Genomic DNA, 16,122 nt, shown 5'->3' with positions numbered 1-16,122 from the left:
TCTAATCTGGGAAACCAGGTTTGATTCCCCACTCCTCCACTTGCACCTGGCTGGATGACCTTGGGCAAGCTGTAGCTCTGATAAGAGCTGTTCTTGAAAAAGGGCAGTCTCTGTCAGAGCTCTCTCAGCCCCACCTACCACACAAGGGTGTCTGTTGTGGGGAGGGAAAGGGGAAGGAGTTTGTAAGCCGCTCTGAGACACCTTTGGGTAGTGAAGGGCGGGGTATAAATCCAATCTCCTCTTCTTCTTTTCTGAGTACTTAGATGATACGGAGTCCCAACATGGGCAGATGGTCAGTTTTTACAGGCAAGACTAATAGGGTGTCCTGTACCTTTTGAATTACTGTAGATGTATTGAACAAGTACTGTTATGATTCACAAATGAGCTGTTGGCATGACTGCTCTCTAAAAATACCAGGTTTGTTTATATCCTTAAGACTTTCTGCACTCTGTTGTGACAGGTGAAGTTTAAACTAGTGTTAAAATACGCTATAAACATTTTGCATCTGTATACACATATTGTTCTTCTGATTTCAATGTAAAAACAAAGAATCAGGAGAGAGAAAACTTTGTATGTTCGAAGGTATTAATTGAAATGCTGAATATGTAAATGAAATTTGAGGTTTGTAAAGTCTTAATGTAATTGTGGAGCTGTGGCTTATAGGATGGCACAGTGATTTAAATGGGCATGGCCATAGATTTCCTCACTGAAGTAAGCCATAAGACATGCGTGAAATATGAGTAAACAAGCTCTTCAACTTATACATGACATACAAAATGGAACATGCTATTGGAAGTTTGGAATACCAGGAATATTTTACACAGATAATCAGGTGGAATATTTAAAACTTGAACCCCTTATCGTTCTCTGTGCTGTTTACTCCTTTGAAGCCTATATTATTGGCTTTCTTGACTTGCTACACATATTAGTTAATTCAGCTAATTTGAATAAATATTAAGATAACAAGTGCATAATCAAATTATATTTCTTCATGATGAGTTATTTCTAGTGTTGACTATACAACACTTCAGCAACCTGTTGGTCCATGTATTGTAGTTAACATGATAATGTTTTGGTTTTTTGGAATAAGGCCGTTGTGACTTTAAATGTTTAAAATGTGGATAGTGCTAATCAAAATTTATCTAATTGATGCTGTTCTGTTCTGGCCAGCTCCAAAGCAGGCATTCTGATTACCAGAAGGAAGCTGACGACCTCATTGGGGGAGGGGGAGGGAACAATATTGTAGCAAACAACCGTTCCGGACTTTGTCCAGCTATCATGCCACACAAGTTTGATGAAATGTCCTATTAGTCTACATTTTTGTTATGTGCCTATGTATTAAATCATAAATATATCCTTATTAGATCTTTAGGTGTTTTTGAACAGATGGATATAAGATATAGGAGAGTATGAAATAACACTAAGCCATAAACCTCTACCGTGGCAAACCTTCTGCTTTCCCTGTCATCCTTGCATACTCATGGCATGGCTTAAGAAGTTATAGCTCCAGAAAGACTGTTCAGACCTGCTATTTCTGTTTTGGAAGTGGGACTAGAACACTGGCCATATCCTGGTTACTGCTGCGATGCAAGGTAAGATGGAATAGTCACAGAAAGGGGGTATGGAGAATATGGAGTTGACATGAGATACTGGAGAATGAATGAAGGATGCTGTGTAGACAATGCTGATATTGAAGCAGTTTTTACACCCCCCTGCAGCTTATGATTTTCATAAAACAATACCGCCTTGTCTCCCTCAAGCACATTGCATTTACAGGATTGTGCTGTATGTATAGTACAGTTTTCACTGCATTTTATTTAAAATATTGATATGGCTGCATTTCTCCTGAGAACAGCAGGACTTGAGGCATTTTGTGTGAATTTGAAGCATATATCTTCTTCATCAGATTTGAAGGAGGTTACTGTAGCTGCTGTGATATGCTGGGCATGTGAGGGGGAGCTGTAAGCGTTTATTTGGAGTTCATTCTCCATTATTGAGTGCGTTCTCTAAATTAATAATTTCTTCTTGGTTCTGTGCTTTGTAACCATCATAGTATCAGCATAACAACCTATTTACTGTATCATTGCTAGGCAAAGTATCCATTTTTATATTAAAAAGCTGTAATCTTGTGATTTTTTTTTTAAAAAAAATATTCACTCCAAATGTTTGCACTTTGTGAAGTTTTTATGAAGGAATCACTTTTCCTGCGAATCGGTTCACCTTTCATGGGGAAAAAGATACTTCATATTTGTGAAGTTTCTAGAAGGCTTGAAAATCAGAAATGTTTGTGGAACCATTATAGAAATACTGATACTATTTTTCTAGTAGAAATAAAAATTGTATCATGCAACTACTAGTAGTTTGTTTTTATTAATTCACTTCATTAAGCTTACATTTTGACCTTAAAGGAAGATGTGCAGTTTTTTTGCTAGCTATTGGAAACTGCTTTTTCCTAAAGAAGTTTGAATATAAAGGGTTCTGTGACTTTTCTCAGATTATTTGTATTTGCCCACATATTTACTGTCTATTCCAAGTTCTGAATTAGATTGATACTACTTAATTAAACTGTTGAATTTTTTAAAAGTCTTACTACCAAAACTGTTTGAGATAGTATTGTGTTTAGACCTTTACATTTCCTACAACTTGTGAGCATAGCAGTTAAGCAAGGATAAGATAGAAGTTGCTCTTTGACAAGATTAGCTGTTTTCTTCTTCTAGAAGAAAAAAATATATTACAGTAACATTGGCTCATATGTTCAATGAAATTCACAAAGCCTGCTTTGCAAACACAACCAAGACCAAATGACATGCTGGGGAGGGAGATCCTTGGGTAGTGCTGAGGTTTTTCTCAGATTATATGTACCATCACATTACTGCTTCTCTGCATTATTGGATGCTGATTGCGGGGGCAGAAAAATGTCTAAAGAACGACATCTTGCTCCCCCACCTCCACTGCAACTTACTGGTGAGATGAATCAGTTCCCTCATAATACGTCGTTTGGGCCTCATTGTTTTTGAATGTATTCAAAATAGACAATACGTATATGTCAAAAATGGTGCTTTTTGACATTTTGAAATGTAGTCTAGTTCTCTTCAGTTCTCTTAGCTCCCTGAAGATGTCCTTTACTTGAATTTTTTTTGTCTTGTTGTGCTTGCTCCAGCTGAATTCAGTTGGATATTTGTCTGAAGAGAGAAGAACGAAAGACAATGATGGTCAACCTTCTTGGCAAATGTTTTGGTTAATGTCGGACTTGGATCTGGGAGACCCGGGTTCAGCTCCTCACTCTGCCATGGAAACTCACTGGGTGATCCAGTCACTCTCTCAACCTGACCCTATCTCACACGGTGGTTGTTCTCCACACCCCTGTTTTATCCTCACAGTAGTGTTGTACGCTGCTTTGGGTCCCCTTTAGGGAGAAAAGTGGGGTATAAATATACAAATAAAAAAGTGAATTCAAGTGACATTCTAAGCGCCCTCTGCATGTTTTGCTATATCAGGGGGGGGGGCCCACCGGTTTGGAATGGGGACACTACTTACCTGTTGTGCCAGGAAACACAGCACCACTATTCTAGAGAGGCCTGAAGGAGTATAGGCCTGAGACTGCACCACAGACCTATGAGCACTTTTCCCAGCCAGGCATGCTACAACTTCCTGTGGCAACAATGCTTCTTTTGACTACCCATGGTGTACTTTTTTAAAAAACGTGGTGCTCTATTGTTATCTTGATGTCTGCAAGTCCTTTTTGTTGTGTGTTACCCTCTATTAGGAAAATATCTGGCCAGTATACAATCAGGAACTGCATCTCATTTTTTTTAAAAAAAACCCCAATTTATTAATTTCTGTAGTGAACAATAACACAGAATATTAATCTTATTTTCCAACAATCTATTATATTATTCACCCCCAAAATTATTTATTAATACGAAGTGTTCTCAGACTAATCGACTAACTCCTGTTATACCTAATTACTAACCAAGAATTACTTATTCTGAATCCTATTATCTTTACTACCCGTTAAATATAGTTCCATTCAGTTTCCTAAGTTCTTTTTCCATGTCCACATTAGTTACTATACGTATATCTACATACTAACGTACATTGGACTTTCTTCAGTTTACTGTTTACTATTGCATCCAATTTACTTTATTCTTCAGAAAAAACCAACTTCACCTAAAAAAGAAAACCAAAAGGAGCCGCCTCTCATTCCTGCATCTCTGAGGATCATTTTTCTTGGGGAGTCAATCTTGTAGCCCTTTCCCCCGCCAGTTAACTGAGCCAGGAGACATACACATGCATCTCAGGCATGAAGCTCTTTCATTATATGGACAGTAGTGGGAAGTGTTCTGGTTGTAAAGGGGATCCCCCAGTGATCCTTGCTCCTGGTCATAGTGTCACAAAGTCCACGTGAGCGGAACACCCGTTTCTGCTCAGCTGTGCTGTTAGGTAATTTTTTAAAAGTAAACTTATGAGAATTGGGTGGGTGGGATTTGAAACTGCGTATTTTAACTGAACATATTGTTGTACGAGGCAGTGCTTTTAAAGGAACAATACTAGCCTGAGCCTAGTTGAAAGACATATTGAAGCATTAAGTGGCTCTATTCTATACAGTAACTGTTGTAGTGCTTCTCAATGCACAACTGTGAATGAAAGAATTGGAACATGAAAATGAAAGTGATGTGTACAAGGAAATTTGGGCCTAGGGGCCTTCTATTTCTTTCTTTGTCCCATCAAACTCACCATGGTATTTCTTAATAAAGAGTAGCTTCAGAGCTGCTAGCAATTTTAATAGTACACTGTAAAACAATGTATAGTGATATCATCTGTTCAGAGTGTTTTTGAAATGCAAAGTAACTTAAGAATATGGGCATGTCAATTTGTAAATAATTGGAGTTCAAAATGTAGGGCTAGCAAAAATGACCACTAAAACGTTCCTTACTAAATTCTACATCAGTCATGTTTACATGTTAATTAAACCAAAGTTGTAATTTGATAAGCTTCACTTAAATTTGTTGTTGAAGGCTTTCATGGCCAGAGTTTATTAGCCAATGTGATATTGACACAGAGAGTACTCCATCTTTCCTTGTTATACCTCTGAGGATGCCAGTCACAGCTGCTGGCAAAACGTCAGGTACTACAGTGCCAAGACCATGGCCATACAGCCTGGAAAATTTACAACAACTGATTCACTTAAATTACTTAGTATTCTGAAAAAAGTAAATTTAAAAGTAAGTTTCAGAATACCCTTTTAAAAATGTGGGTAGGAAACAGAAAATTGATGATATAAGAGTTTAAAAGAATGCTCCTGATCTTTAAGACGAAGATGGTGACTTCTGCTCATTCCACCCCTCTTACTGCAGCTCCTCAAAATGTTGTTCCCGGAGTATCAGCCGGCAGCCCTGGAGTATCAGTCAGCAGCCCCTCAGGAACAGCATAGTGGTGGTGGTGGTGGTGGTCTACAATGGGAGGGGAGAATTAATGGAAGACATAACTTCCTGTTGATAAAATTGAAGTGTCCTCAAGTTTTTGGTATTAAGTTAAATGCAGGCCTCTATTAATAATCATAATTCTAAAGCACTAAAATGGCTGCGTCCTGTACAACAAAATATGCTGTTTCTACAGACATACAATCAAATTGTAAAACAAGATTTATTGAAACAAATCAGAAGTATAAAGGAGAAGGAAAGCAATAGGGTAAATAGATGAACTGTAAGGAGAGGTGCTTAGCTAGCAAAGCAGAGAAAGTAAGTTGAATATCACATGGAAGAGTATTTCTATTAGTATGGAGTGGCAAGGGAAGATGAATGCAGGTGGGAAATAAAGGTAATCTTTGAGATCTAGAAACATAGAGCTGGAAGGGACTGCAAACATTATGTAGTCCAACCTGCACAGTGCAGGATATTCACAACTACCCCCCCCCCCCCAATGACCCCTGCTTAGAACAATGGGACTGAGAGTCTATCTTGCACACACAAAAAGAAGAGAAGATGTATGAGAGAAACACACCTGGAGGTACTGGGAATCAAGTACAAAAAAGCTTGAAGATAAGAAAAGGGAAACCAATGAAGAGACTGGTAAAAAGGACGTAACATAATTTGAAAGACGAGCAAAAAGCGAGTATCAGAACTTAAGACAGTGAAGAAATTGTGTCTCCCTGGATACACAGAAGTAGTAAGGAATAACAGAAGGTGACAGAAGTAGTAAGGAATAACTTTCCAGCTTTGGAAGGTTTGCCAGCTGCAGCAATGTCTGCACAAAGCTGACCAGTCTGCTTTCATAAATGCTTTGGTAGTATCCAGATCAGACACACTAAATGGTCTGGAAACATTATGTAGTTCAGAACACTTCAGCCACCATGCCCAGTGGGTCTTGCTGAAATGAATTTTATATCAATTATACTGGCTTCCAGTGTGCTTTTGGTTCATCTCAAACTAGCCCTGGTGGAAACCTTGTCAGAGGTCTTCTCAGCAGTTGCTCCTAGATTGGAATTCTCTCCCCCAGGAACTCTTTTCCATTCATGGTAGTGTTAGTTTTAAATTGTATTTATTTTGGTAGGAATTTTTCTAAATAAAGTAAAATAGACAGTGACTATGATCGGCACATTCTGATATGAACTGCTAAAAATCCAAACCAAATCTTCCCTTTAATGTGTTTGTCTGATCACTAAAAACAGCAACAGCTATTGATACATGCGGTTGATCATTGTTTTGACATCTTACTGTTTGCCTTTCACAGTTGCACAAGGTGAGGGGAGCTGGAGAGCCAGCAAGGGGCTAGAGTAACTCAGCAAACAAATCTGACAGTGTTGCCTTCCAACCAGAAGAGTTAGCTGATGTTCCCACTGAAGAAGATAATTTTCCAGTAGGTGCTTCTCTGTAATACTGTTTTCACTTTCTGTGAACAAATGCTTTGTCTGCTGCTGGTCCAAGCAAGGGGATTTTTAAATTCTATGTCCACATCAGACCCTCCTTGCCCTTCTGTTCCATGAGCATTCTGGTGCTGTATTTTAATGTCTGCTGGAGTTAAAAAAATTTCCTTGCACTCTGAAGGCAGAGAGAGGTAGAAACTACATCTTCCCCCCCAGTAGGCAGTGTGCTTGCAGGTAAGAAAGGCAAATGTGTTGCTTATAACCTCTGGAAGGCAATCATGCCATCGTAGAGCTGACTGATGGGCACAAGTTATGTGATGGGGAAGAGATTCGAAATCAGTTCTTCAATTTCATATGCAAATACTCATCATTATATCCTTCCACATTTTCCTCCAGCTGATGTCAGCTCTGTTAAGGGGAAAAGGCAGGCACCTGTTCACATTTAAAGAAAGACTGGTTCAGTTTTTAACAAAGCTTAAATGTACAGATGAGACGAGCAAGGTTTAGCTCTGTCACTAGGGGGTACTGGAATAAGGATGGGAAAATATCAGAGTTGCCATGCTATGCTCTGTGACAAGTTTCAACTATATATAAAACTGAGACATGTTCTCCTATCTTCCTGCAAGATTCATCCCAATTTGGTGGGGGGAAAGCTGCAGTTGGAAATGTATTTTCCATAGAAACCAAAGCCAAATGTGATAACCCATAATAAACCCATATCTTTAATACTGATGATAAGGAATTCAAATCTAGTTGTTTCAAAATAAAGCAATTTGGAAAAGAGAGTCTGTGCACAACTCTTAAAAACAGAAGGCTTGGCAAGAGACTGCAATCAAAAGAATGACAAACTACAAATTCTGAAATGAGAAGGGGAAAAAAGCAATGAGGGAGGTTTTTGGAAAAAAGCAGGAGCAGAAAGAAAATCCAGCCATTCAGTTTTTGCTTATTTATATTAGGAAAATGCTAATTCATTCAGTCTGAGACAAATTAGGTTAGAGAAGGGGGGGAGAGATCATGTCAAGAACAGTAAAACATAGGGCATCTTTGGAACTAAAGAACAAGGAAATTTCCCATGGGACCAAGAAGGAAGACTTTAAGAGGGAAGAGAAGAGGATCTCATTTTGATCTTTGAGGAATTGCTACAGAAATAGGGAAAAGATTAAATATACCATTTAATACCAAAGTTTTTTTCGGTTACCGAATGATTCATTCTGTCTTCAAGCAGCAAATACTTGTATTTTTGTTTCCTAAAAAAATCACGCGTCTGGGTATGCAGGTAGCTGCTTCAGATGAAGAAGGAAATTTCTAAACAGTTTTTAGGATCCTGAGGAGGGGAGAGGGTGGTGGTAGATATGTATGTACAAGATATTGCTCTGTTAAACTGTTTTCATAGGATGGGGAGGGAGATACATTAGCTTGCCCTGAACACTGGTCTTTTGCATCTGGAACCACTTCTTGCCCAGTAGAACTTTCACAGTTCCTCAGTGGCTTTTTACAGTATCAATATGCATGAGGTATACAGGGTTTTTTTTGTCAAGTTGCAGCTGGGGTTTTGAAGGCAAGAGACATTCAGAGGTGGTTTGCCATTGGCTGCCTCTCTGTTGAAAAAAAAACTGGGAAAAAAGGGGGAGAAGGGAAAAACTCAACCCAAGATAACACTGGGAACCAGAAGGGTTAAGCTGACCATATATATTATAAAAATACAAAATTTATTAAGGTGTACACATATTAAAATATGTTCGGGTTAAAAATTTTTTCAAGTATCAGACTAATAAAAGCATATCAATTATTAATACACATGATGGGTTAACACTTTCCAACTGAAGACCAAACGCGTTTCGGCCTCAAAGGGCCTTCCTCAGTGGTCACTATACAACATAGTATAGACACACATTCAAACATATGTATACTTATTTAAAGACCAGATGTTGTATCCTTATATGTTTGCAATTGTGTTGCTGGTATTAATGATGGGCCCTAGGTATGGCCATATTCATTCCAATTATTCTGGTACTAAGATTTCAAAAGTCTGAATGTGTGTCATTCCATCAAGGGCTGACTCTACTTAGCTTCTGAGATCTGGCAAGATTGGGCTAGCCTGGGCTATCCAAGTCAGGGCACAGCAGATTTAGTCAGATGTAATTCACGTTCAAGTCACAGGCCAACAAGCGATGAATGTCGTATAACTATTGATCTTCCTCAGTCAAAGCTAGATTGTGTCACTATTGTACAGAGAACCAGGCTATTTTGTTACTCTTCCCAGTCTAAAGCAAAACATTTGTTAATGTGCAAAGTGCCTGTTAGTTAAAAGGTGTTGTAAATGACACCAGGATGAACAAATGGCAGGTTTTGTGTATCCCCGTTATAGCCTTGTTTTTCTTGTTTTGGGCCCAGAAGGATACTGTGTAGGTGTGTCAGACTTTGACAGGTTCTCTGAAAATGTGAACAGAGTGACAAACCTGTTGTACTTTTTAGGTTTCTTGAAGAAAGGCAGGAAATTTGCTTTAGCTGCCTAGATTTGTAAAATGGAACTAATGAAGATGGGGTATTCCTTACTTGCCAGATTTGTTCCCTTTTTTTGTAAAATAAACTGTTTCAATCGAAAAGGGAATACAATCAACAGACTATAACTCTCTTTCAGCAAGACTTTTGACTTAATCCCACATGACATCATCCTAAATAAAGCTGAGAAATGTGGACTGGCAAGGACATAATGGGGATACACGGTTGCTTGAAAATACTGCACACAAAAGGTAATAATTTTAATAGATTGATAACAGACTGTGAATGGATATGGAGGAACATGTTTGGAGACTGTTCCAAGACCCCTGACTTCAGCCTCTTGTGTGTTTTGGAATGGGTTAGAGTTACAAAGATTTTTTGCTAAATATGGAGAAATTTTGCAAAATCTTGGAAAAGAAGCTGGATGTTAACACTTAGGCCTTTCTGTTAGTAAAATAGTGCTTAGCATTTATATATAACATTAAGGGCTTCACAGCCCTTCTCATTTCTCTGATTGGTTGTTATGAGATGTTGTGAGATCCCAGTATTGCTGCCAGGACTTGGAAATGGCAATATAATACCTAATAAGTTCATTGACAAAGCAAGGTTACAAGTGTGGACTTCCCAGTGTGTTCACCCTGCAATTATGATGTCTACCTGTTGTGGCAGGTAGAGACAAAATTTAATGAAAACATGTCAGATTTAAGACAATGCCCATGGCTGTACTGTTAAGAAGGATTTGTGGGGTTTAGGAAATTGTAGATACATTATTGATGGTATGTATTCATGTAAAATTTTCCTATCTACCAAATTTCACCTAGATTTCATTTAAGAAAAGTATTTTCATCAAGGTTTGGGAACTTTATGGAATATCACCTGGTATTAGTGAAAAGTTTGTGAAAGATTTAGGATATGAATGGGAGTGTGTGTAACCTAGGAAAAAGGTTACAGTGGGGTCATATAGACAGTCAAGTATATGCCAAGATGGAGAATGTTTTTACCAATACAAGCATTTCAGCAGCAGAACATTCTATATTGAAGCAAGTGATTGTCTTATTAAAATAATGTAATTCTATATGCCACATCAGTTGAAGCAACATCCTGCACTGGTTTAGGCAACCTGTTCAGACCTGTGCTTCTCTGCCCTGCATTCCAGCTGCATCCCTCTAAGCATCTTAGCTGCTGTGAATCTGCAGTACAGTGTTATTGCCATGACGTTGGAGATGCAGGGACACTCCAGAGGTATTTTGCAGTTTACACAAGAAATTATTAATGGCCCTGTATCCTTCATTTCAATCTGAAAAAGAAACCCCAAGTTCTGCACTGCTGGTGGTAGAACTTGAACCCACCACCTGGTCTAGGTGAGTAATTTTTTTGCCGGGGTTACCACCCTTCAGCTTGGCACTGCAGGATACATCATACCAGGATCTGAAATATGATTTGAAGTGGACCTTGTAACTGTAGTTAATATTAAGTATGACTTTGCAAGGCCTATATGTGTAGGTATCCTGGCTTGCTCTATGGTGTTTCCCTTGCCTCAGTACAGATTTGGGACTGTTAGCCGAGTCTCTGTGAGGGAAAGAATGAAGACGCTGGTTTCATCATTTGTTGAGGCACACCAGCGTAAGAACAGCATGATCACATGCAAGCTGAATCCTGCTTCTGCAAAATGAGCATTGTTACAATAAACTCTGGTTTTACATTGTCTGAACAGAGGCAGGAAGAAACTTGTGTTGATGTGGAAATAAATTCTGAAGCTCTGGGATACTGGAATAAACACTTAGGTATCTGTGATGCTGGAATGCAAACACCTTTTGAACAACACTTGTGTAGGCTTCTATTCTGAATGTGAAGTGGGACAAACACAATTCATATTGGTGTAAGTTGAGAGAACTGTACAGTCTTGATCAGTGCATTGTGTAGACTGTTTCCTTACAAATCACATACTGATTCTGTGCTTGGTGTTTTGGGTTTGTTTGTTTTTTAAAAAATTATTCAGTGACTGTATGTACACAATACAAATTAATCAAATTGTGTGTGTGCTTATTTCACCCGTCTGCTTTTGTAAGTCATAAGTGTGATCAAAGGGCTGTGCATGAATTAACTCAGTTTGCTGAATTCTGTAGCAGAGCCATATTCTGCTCGTCTTCTGCTCATGTTGTGCTCAGCCGAAATACTGTGTAGTTGAGAATAGCTTGGTTAACCATGATGACCCTTTTCTCTTTGTGGCCCTTTGTGTTTCCAGAAAGTGACAAAATTTGCGACTTAGGTTAAGTAACTTATATAGCTGCATTTTATTTCCACTAGTCTCTCTATAACCACTCTCATGTTTGTAGGAAATACAAGGCATCTCCGTCTTGCCATTCGCTCCATCTGGGAGTAGCAAAAGTGGGTACCAGCCAGATATTCTAGGCCTGTCTGCCTAATCACACCAAGGACTGAGATGAGGTTTTATTGTATTTTTTTTAAAAAAGAGAAAACAGGGTGAAATTAAATCATCCCCATTCCTCTACCTTACCCCATTGCACTCTGTTGCTTTAAACTTTTTTAATCCCCTCCCATATCTGATACCAGAAGAAAATCAGGCTGGAAGAAAAATGCTTTAGGCAACAGAATATGGCAAAGTGTAGCAGGAACATTGTGAAGCTGCCTTAAATTGAATCAGCCTATTGGTCCATTGAGGTCAGTATTGTCTATCCCAGCCGGCAGTGCTGTTTCAGGATCTCAGGTTTTGAGATCACCTACTACTTGATGCTCTTAAGTGGAGATGCCAGGGATTGAACCTGGGACCTTCTGTATGCAAAGCTGACTTCACTGCTGAGCCATGAGGGTTAGCTCTTTTCACCTGTGGACTTTTTTTTTTGGAATCTTTTTAAATTGACCTCATGCTTTCCACGAGAACAGGTAGACATATGAATGATGTGGATGTCAGTATTATGTCTAGGTTGGAAGAGGGAGGAGGGGTTCCTTGCCCAGTGGCCATATTAGACGCCCCCTCCCAGGATAGCGTAAGGGCAGAATTCTCTATACTACCTGGATATGCTGAATTCCTTATCATCTTGGAGAGGAGAGGAGGCAAACTGCAACTTTAGGGAAGGTGATAAAACCTCCCTTGTGACGAATGGTGCTGCCAAGCAAAGGTGAAGGTGTGTCATTTCATTGCCTCCATAGGACAGGGTTCTGCAGAATGGTGAGGGGACTGTCCTCTAGCTCTTTAAGACAGGGCTTGTCAAGGATGCTCTAGGCTGATCCTACATTGAGCAAGGGGTTGGACTAGATGACCTATATGGCCCTTTCCAACTCCGTGATTCTATGATACAGGGGGAATAAAGAGGAATAAAAAATAACACTTTGTTGTAAGTTTTGCAAACTAATGCCCACTTGTTCAAATGTGATGACTTGGATTTTCACTATGCAATTATTTTATGTGGGGGGCAATAAAAAATAAAAAGTCATTGCTATGGTAGCAGAGGTGAAAGAGGCGTTGGGGGCCGCTGCCTTCATCGTGTCCCACCAGCAGATCTAATGCTTGGACAGATATTTCAGTGAGAACTACGAGTACTGGCATGTAATTTTACCCAAGCGAACTGTCAAATCAAGTACCAAAAACTCATCTAATATGTCTGAGGAAGAATGGAGAAGACGTGGTGCACAGAGGAGTCTTGGCTGAGCCAGAACCACGCACAGTTTCCTTTTTAGAAGACCACTTCCAAAAGGCCAGCAGAAATGAATAACTTCTAGAAACTTCTTTGAAATCTTCTGGAACTTTATGTATGTGGATGTATAGATGTTGGTAGTATTCAGTGACTACCTGAAGGGTACAGAAGTAATTACCTGTGCATGAGCTGTATTAGTCACAGCAACAGAGCTCAGTAAAATGCAAAGTAAGCTGCTATGGTTTGTACCGTTAAGTGCCTATTTGATTGTCCATTGTGTTCAATGAAACTTATGAATTACACAGACTTTGTTGACTAGGTTCTCAAATATTCAAGACTAGATTCTCAGATGTTCAGAGATCTAGTGCTTTTATTCTTTCTATAGCAATTGAAGCGATTGTTTGGCTTTTGAACTGTTGGAATAAGGCTGATGAAACAAAACCTGTTTAGTGCTTAAAAATTAAAATAAAAAGCAGGGCTAAGAAGCCATGCAGTACAGGTACTAAAGGGTAAAATGTAACTAAAATTCAGTTCTAATCTACAAACTACAGAAACCACTCTTTGGTCCTTTTCGTACTCGGATCTCATCCCTGGTTTTATCAGAGTTCAACTCGCGACGCAATACCTTGCATTTATCCCTGGTTATAACAGCATCCGTTTATCCCGGGACAAGTGTGTGATGAAACCGGGGTGAACTCAATGTCATGTGCAAACAAAAAATACCCCGAGATAATTACAGGGGTGAACTCAAATGTAGTGTAGACTGTAAGTTCAGGGAGAGGGTTGAACCAGGGGTTAAAAGTATAGTGCAGAATCACCCATAGTTAGTGCTTAGCTAGTTAGTATCTGTAATGGGTGCTGACTCCCAGGTTTTGCTAAGGAAACCTCTTAAGGAGTTCCCATTCAAGGAGATCTCTGCTCCCTCCTTCCCAGGCAAACTTGGGAAATTTTTTTTGCTCATTACAGGTAGTTTTTTGGCACCCATTACAGATATTAACTGGTTAAGCATAACTATGAATGGTCTTGAGTCCCCCAGTTAGATTTGACTTTTACATAATTTGACCTTGTACATTGCACTGGCCACTTGACCATGGTGTCTGTTTTTTTTATAGCCCTACATAAAATGACTGCAGAGTGAGGGAGCCACTTGTTGCATCTGGAGACATAGGCGGTAACCCATAAATAAAAAGTATGCTGGGATAAAAATTTGTTGTGTGTTTGTAGTGAAGAAAAGACTTCATTTTTTGCTCCATCAGGCTAAAATGGCTACCCCTCTGAAATTGATACAGGGTGGAGTGGGGACATGTTTCCAGAGGGCTAATGATTTATCATCTTTTTGACTTAAACCTTCATTCAATGTTTCCAGGAAACTATTAAAATGCTGATGCTGAACTGCTGTTGAAGACGTACAGTGACCAGTTAGCTTCCGAGGAATATAGCGGTAAAGGATGATGGATCCAGTGCTGTTACAGGTACCCTTCTCTTCCTCTTTTGCCATACACAATTTTTTAAAAGGCTGGATTTCTCCGAATTGTTTGGCTCCTTTAGAGTGCTTCCCCCACTGCTTAGAAACAGTGTAATTGTTCTTAAACCAGATACCCATTGGCTTATTCTTGATGCTGCTCTTTAGTCATATTCAGGGGTCTTGTTGTAGAAAAAGAGCTGCCGGAGCTCATTAGCATAACTCATTAGCATAACTTATTTGCATATGCCACGCCCCCTGACATCACCGGAAGTGACAGAAGGCCACACCCCCTGACATCACCGGAAGTGTGTCAGAAGGCCCGGCTACTTACCCTCCTACTTCATCCTCATTCCCAAACGGAATGAGGATCGAAGCAGAGGGCGGGGTAAAGAAGGGGGCGGGGCTTCACCACGTGACCGCCCCGCCCCCTAGAGGTTCTCTTCCGGAGCTCCGTACCTGAGAGCTCCCCCCCGACTAGAGCCCTGGTCATATTGCTTTAAATGAGAAGTGGAAACATTTTATGACTTGATACACTGCTGACTTGCAGTTGTTGCTTTTGAGATCTTTAAGTTGGAAATCATTGTTGATTTGTGGTTTTCCCGTTACATAGTAGATGTATGTCAACAAAGGGTGCCCACAAAATAATGGCATTCTTTCCTGTCTATACAACTTACATTGCAGTTTTTAGTTGCAGTGTCAAAGGTGAAGTGAGTCAGAACATCCCGACCCACATTAGCTACAGAAAACTCACTCCCAGTGCTATTTCCCATGGAAGCAAAAGTTTACTCATGCAAAGTCAGGCAGGTGGAGGCAGAAAAGACAGGGACTGTGGAAAATACTCTCCCCTTTACAAAACAAATGGGGTTAACAACGTCTCTGAGCTGTCAGGGGTAGTGTTGTATAGTGGTTATAATGACTCATTAAGATCAAGGAGAATACGAATAAAATGTTCTGGTTAAAAAAAAAAAAAAGATCAAGGAGACCCACACTGGAGTCTCCACTCTGCCACTGAAGGTTGCTGGCTGACCTTGGGCCAGTCACACACTCTGAAATGTCACAGGGTTGTTGTGACGATTAAAATGAAGAGAGGAGAATTATGTAAAGCTCTCGGGTCTCCACTGAGTAGAACGGTGTAAGGTGTGACATTTGTTTGGCTATAGCTCACAAAAAAGGATGATTACCTTGCTGTGGCTTCATCAGATACTGCAGCAGCTCTTTTGGAAAGAGGCAGAACTGCTTGTTCAGCATTCAGACAACTATTAAATATTGTGAATGCAGCAACCTCTATGGGGCTGGTGAGTGAAGCAAGCAGGGAGAAGCCCCTGGTGTATAAGCTTTCCCATTTTAAAGACATCTCTCCCTTATTATAAAAGAGTTTTGGGTGCCAGAATTCTAAAATTGGCCCCTTTAGTGTTAGGCCGAAAAAACTGCCACTCGGAAGACACTGGCTGGGTTCATTGGCTGCTTTGTGCAGTCCCGGCCAGCGTTCCAAGGTCATTTACATATGGAAGCTGATTGGACTACACTCCATTCCACACCTCAAACTCACCCCCCCACAAGGCAGTTGGAATTTTCAGTTGGGAATGATGTCAGCTGCTCCCTAGGCAGAGGCTGTGTGTGTGTGTGTGGGGGGG

At 39.9% G+C, this 16,122-nt stretch overlaps 1 protein-coding gene and 1 long non-coding RNA gene across 2 annotated transcripts in view; both read left to right on the top strand.

Annotated features, from left to right (window-relative positions):
* PSPC1 (paraspeckle component 1) overlaps positions 1-16,122 on the top strand; it is an 82,124-nt gene that overhangs the window by 61,873 nt on the left and 4,129 nt on the right. The window contains exon 7 of the transcript XR_001483058.1: positions 14,390-14,495. The gene's annotated coding sequence lies outside the window, so the exon portion shown is untranslated. The remainder of the gene's footprint in view (positions 1-14,389; positions 14,496-16,122) is intronic.
* Positions 6,754-10,713, top strand: LOC107126009. Its single transcript, XR_001483059.1, has 3 exons — positions 6,754-6,858; positions 9,507-9,618; positions 10,524-10,713. It is a non-coding gene; the product is annotated as an uncharacterized LOC107126009 (long non-coding RNA).

The sequence above is a fragment of the Gekko japonicus genome, unplaced genomic scaffold, assembly GCF_001447785.1.
Source record: "Gekko japonicus isolate JY-2015 unplaced genomic scaffold, Gekko_japonicus_V1.1 scaffold237, whole genome shotgun sequence".
NCBI lineage: Eukaryota > Metazoa > Chordata > Lepidosauria > Squamata > Gekkonidae > Gekko > Gekko japonicus.
This window is presented reverse-complemented; position numbering and strand designations above follow the sequence as displayed.